We start from the raw sequence: 6,000 nt of genomic DNA, 5'->3' as shown, positions 1-6,000 counted from the left end.
TTCCCGACACGCCCCTCCTTCGGAAATTAATTAAAGTTCCGTTATTTGTCATCAAAAATAAAAAACGTCGACACAAGGGGATGATCTAATTAAGGAATTTTAGTCTTGGTTTTGAAATTAGGGAATTTGTGCAAAGCTTAGGTTAGTACTAAACTAAGGCATTGAGTCTTAACCCAAATGTTATCTCCATAATGAATTTTGAAAAGGCAATAAAAACGGGATAGTTGAGAATTTAGCGAAGACTTGATAGTACACAATTTAAACCCGAATCTTTGTGAGGTATTTTTGAGCCTAAAAGAGTTCGTACGAGAACTCTAATTCTTTCACAATTTTTCGAAAGCTTTGACTTCACTCGACTCATAGAATTTGCATCCAATACCGGGTTAAGTACACTTATTTTTGGTAAAAAGGCAATAGATGATAAACTGAACCCACTTAGGCTAATTTTTCTTAATTTATTTTTTCTCATTTTCATTGAACATTAGGAAACCCCTTCGAGCCTATTAACCAACTTTTTTGTTAATACCCTTTTAACATTTAACCCTTAGTCACGGCCTTAGCAAATGAGCACCATAAGCTTTCAAAATATTGTTTTTGTGCCTCTATCAAAACAAAGGACACAATAAAAGTAAAAAGGCATTCTCAAGCTCCACCCGAGAAATTTTGAAGTATATCTTGTAAAATTCGCTAAGGCCGAAGCAAAATACGGTGCGATCATAAGTCGGTATTTTGGAACTTGAGTCTCTTTAAACTAACCACTAAAAAGCCACCCACATTACAACCCCCCTCCGGGTTCATTTTTAATATTGCCTAATCATATTTTAGGAGGAAAAACCCGGATGCAAATGCAAATTCAACATGATCTCGAGTAAGTGCAAAGAAGAGTGCTAAAACACCGACCCACCTAATTGAGCGAAAGAGCGAAATCCCTTGGTGAGGTACTATCGGGTTCTCAAAAGATAATCAACCCCCGTTAATATTGCCTATTAATCTTGATCATGGAGGTTTCAAATAAGTTTTGTACTCAATTGTTTGCGTAGGTACCTACCGAAACCTTTGCATAAAACCGTAACTTTGAAATCACGCACTTGGCAAAACCAACCTTCGGTTTGTTTCTTAATTTTCTCAATCCCTTGTCTTTCGATTTCTTTTACTTGAGGACAAGTAAAACTTTAAAGTCCGAGGAGGTTTGATAGGGGTATTTTACCCCTATCTTTTAGCATGATTTACGGGTTGATTTTCGATAAAATAAATAAGTTTAACCACAAAAATAAAGCGTTTTAATAAAATAAAGAAATGAAAATAAATTTCGTACTTTCAGTTAATTTTCCGTGTTTTTGAAATAAAAACGTCAAGCTAACTCGGCTCGCAAGATTTGTATTTCAGGTACGAGCAAGGAGCGAAAATCCACCCAAACACGCAGGGCGTATCACCCCTTACGCGGGGTGTGAAATATGGTGTCAGCAATAATTGCCTTATCCACGGACGCCATGTGGAATTGACTCAGCATACGCGGGGCGTATGCCACCCTACGCGAGGCATATGACACATGTCGGAAATGATTGGCCTAATCCTGAAAGTCAGACTGCATTGTCTCCTTGAGTCAACTCTTGGTACGTGAGGCGTACCACCATATACGCGAGGCGTATCAGGCAGTTCTTTAATGATAAAAGCTCAGAGATTCATTTACGCGGGGCGTGTTTCAACTACGCACGGCGTAAAAGCTCCAATTCAAGCAATAAAACTTCAGAGACTCAAACACGTGGGGCGTACTCTAGCTACGCAGGGCGTGTTTGAGACAATTAGACATAGAATTGGTCCACATGCAGGAGATTTCTGATGGAATGGGCATTTACGCGGGGCGTGTCATGGGATTTCTGAACCAAATAATGTTGCTCCATACTTGTTCCTTGTGAAGTTACAACTTTGCCCTTTGCTTGATGTTTATAAATAGGAAGCTCTTGAACCCCATTCAACACACACAACTAGAGAGAGCAAAACTATACTTGTTTTGATTATTATAGTTTAGGTTTGTTTTAGGCTTTGTGTAACTAAACTCTTCCATCTCGAGAGCTTGTCCGTTGTTACCGGCATTTCACCAAAGTTCCGCTCCATCTCGGCACACCAAGCTCGAGAGCTCCACCATTCAAGACCTTAGAGACGGCTTTTGAGTCCGGTTAGCTAGTTCCGAGGGTGGATTCTTCCCTTTACACTTGCTAATTAGCTTGATCTCATCCTATGTACTAGGCTTGTTTGTAATTCATATTTACACTTTCCATATTTATAATTTATGATTCATAATCTTCTTTTCTATATATGTGTTGATGTTTGTTACTTGTTTTGACATTCATAATTGACTATTGTGTAGGAGAACGCGATTTCCGACGCCATTCGGGCTATCCTTAGGGATTCATATAGGTGTTGCCTTACCGGAAGTGAGAAACCGGAAACTGTAGGAATTGACAAGCCACGGAACTTACGGGACCTAAGTTCTGGTCCCAAGCATTAGACACGCCTTGACTAGGAACCACGTAGTCTAAGTACTTCACGGGTCGGTTATACTACACGTAGTCGTCTTTGCACGAGCAAACCTTCAACCGTATAAACATTAGAAGTCATTATTTGTCATAGTTATAACTTATCGCATTCACATCACCCCATAGAGTTTCGTTATATAAATTCGCCTCACACATAGTTAGTAGTAGCTTGTAGTTGTGTCTCACACCAACCTTAAAGTATTCACCGCTTAAATAACGTATAAAACCGAGTTGTTTAATACTTGCAGTTATAAATCCCGTGGATTCGATACCCGGTCTTAACCGGATTATTACTTGATACGACGGGGTACACTTGCCCCTAAGTAGTCGTAGCGTCTAGTAGAGTTAGAGCATTTAGAAAGATCATATCCATATTCGTAGCACATTCATCGTAATACACATTTTCGTCGGTAAAAAGAACACTACTAGACGACACGCTATCAAATTCCCCCTTCCACCACCCTGTCCTCTAGGAGGAGCTTGGCCGTTATTCCCTCCGTGGTCTCCTGAAGGAACATTTCTATCCTCTCCTTGGTTTGGTGGTGGCGGTGGCCCATCCGATCGAGGCGTCTCTACTGGCCTCTTGCTTTGTCTACGACCAGTAGATGGGGGTGATCTACCCCGACGGGAAGATCTATGTGTCGGGGGCGAAGGTGATTTCGACCGCCTGCTTTTCCCCTTTCTCCGCTTTTTGTGCCTTCGACCTTCTGATCCGCCTTAGGGGAGATTCAACCGCGGGCGGCTTGGGTTACCTGATCCGCCCAGATTTATCCCTTGACCTGCGGAACCTCCTGGGAGAGTTTGATTATCTCTTCGACTTCCTCCTGCGCCATTAGGAAATAATTCCCGAATGATTGGCCGTTCACCAAGCGGTAATGTGGTGGTCACCAAGGAGTCTGTAGTGTGAACTTGGAGAAATGAAGAGTTAAGGGCATTCGATCCTATATTCGCCTGCGGCCACTGAGATACCATAGACGTGGGGGCCATGCTCCAAAGCGGAGGAATGATCATGAATGATCGTATGCGATTACCCATCTCAGGGCCAAACTCTCTTCCTATTGCTTCCGCACCCATGTCGATGAATGCGTCTGGCGCCACACTCCCTTTCGCTTGCATCGTAGAAGAACTTGAATCAGCGCGGCCAGCACTGGTTACAGGTTGGGTTGATGGTGTTATCAATGGTGTTTCAACCCCTGAGGAGGGGTTCTGCTCTCCATTCGTCATATCTTTTTAACGTGAACGAAAAAACCCTTTATTTGATTAAGGTTCCACGCTCACCGCACCAATTGATGACTAGTGGAGAATTTCCGATAGGTTTCCGTCTCTGTGGGGGCGTCGTTGGGTTCGACGGGGGGAAGCTCCGATCCCAAAGTCAGTATAGAAGAACAAGAGAGCAAACTGAATTGACAAAGGGTAAGTGAATGTGTACCTTGATAGCTCGAGATACTAGCTATATATAATCATGAAGTTGTAACCTTTAGTAACTAGAAAGTCTCCATTAATGCTCCATTAATGGTGGTTACTGGTTCCCTTTAAGCATGTCCGTTTAGGAAATTGATTGCTTATTAATGGTCTTTAGTGCGGGATCGGCTCAGCTGTTTTAATAGCGGATTGGGCGGTTATGGCGATTCGCCTCTTAGGTTCGCCCGCGGATCTCTTGTGGTGAGATATTGGTGATCCGCCTGTCGGATCCCTTTGCTCAATACGTCATGATACGCCGGTATCAGGTGATCAACACGTGGCCGTTTTAGGCGAATATCCTTTTTGATCCTTGGGATAATATCACAATGTTATCACCTTTATATATAGTTATGAAACCATATCTTATTAAAACAAATGATTCAAAGAACACTTCATTTACATTAAGTTTATATCCTAGAACAATTGTCTATAGGACACTAAACCCCAACATACTCCCACTTGGACTAAAGCCAATTGTTTCTACAACTTATCCCAGTAGAGGTTAGATGACGATCATGTACTTTCTGGGCTAAGGGCTTTGTCAATGGATCTGCAATGTTGTCCTCAATAGGTACTCTTTCTATTCTCACATCTCCTCTTGCCATAATCTCTCTTACAATAAGGTATCGCTTCAGGTAATGCTTGGATGCATTATGAGACCGTGGTTCCTTTGCTTGTGCAATGGCTCCATTGTTATCACAGTATACTGTAATGGGATTTACAATGTCAGGCTCCACACCAAGTTCAGTAATGAACTTTTTAATCCAAACCGCTTCCTTTGCTGCTTCCGTAGCAGCGATGTACTCTGACTCGGTCGTAGAGAAAGCTACGCTTTCCTACTTGGAACTCTTCCAACTAACCGCGCCCCCATTCAAGATAAACAGGTATCCTGATTGGGATCTAAAATCGTTCTCATCTGTGAGATGTCTGGCGTCTGAAAATCCTTCTATTTTCAGATCCCCTTCTCCGTACACTAGAAACATGTCTTTAGTCCTTCTCAAGTACTTAAGAATGTTCTTGACGGCATTCCAATGCTCGTCTCCCGGATTACCTTGATAACGACTCGTTATAATTAACGCGAACGCTACGTCAGGTCTAGTGCATAGCATAGCATACATAATCGAACCGATTGCGCTGGCGTACGGGATTACAGCCATGCGTTTCTTATCATTATCAGTTTTAGGACATTGATTATTGCTTAACACTCCATGTACCATGGGTAAGTTACCTTGTTTCGATTCAAGCATGCTAAACCGCTTTAGCACCTTTTCAATGTATGTAGCCTGTGAAAGACCAAGCAGTCTTCTTGATCTATCTCTGTAGATCTTTATACCAAGTATATAAGATGATTCACCAAGGTCTTTCATGGAGAAGTTACATGATAACCATACTTTTACCGACTGTAGTAGAGCTATATCATTTCTCATTAATAATATATCGTCCACATATAATATTAGAAATGCAACTGAGCTCCCACTTGCTTTCTTGTAAATGCAAGCTTCTTCGCAATTTTGTTCGAAACCAAATTGTTTTATGGTTTCGTCAAAACGCTTGTTCCAGCTTCTAGATGCTTGCTTGAGTCCATAAATGGATCTCTGTAGTTTGCAAACCTTGTTTGCATCCTTTGAGATGAAACCTTCAGGTTGCATCATATATGTAACATCCGTGTCTAAAATTGTATTTTTCAAAATAGATAGTGTTAATTATTTATGAATATAAATATATTATTGGGTTTAATTTAATATTTTTAGGTATAAATTAAAAGTTTTGGGTAAGTTTTATAAATTTTAAAAATTAAGAAGGATCTTTTTAATAATTAATATTAAAGATCAGTATTCATTCAAATTATTAAAATACAACTAATTATAATAGTTATGATGATGATGATTTTAATTAATAATAATAATAATAAGTTATAAATACATGTATAGTGGACACGTTTGAACTATGTGTCAATTATGTAATAAATCTAAATTACAAATGTCAAAAATCAAGCATATAT

Source organism: Euphorbia lathyris, chromosome 4, assembly GCF_963576675.1.
Source record: "Euphorbia lathyris chromosome 4, ddEupLath1.1, whole genome shotgun sequence".
NCBI classification, from domain to species: domain Eukaryota; kingdom Viridiplantae; phylum Streptophyta; class Magnoliopsida; order Malpighiales; family Euphorbiaceae; genus Euphorbia; species Euphorbia lathyris.
This window is presented reverse-complemented; position numbering follows the sequence as displayed.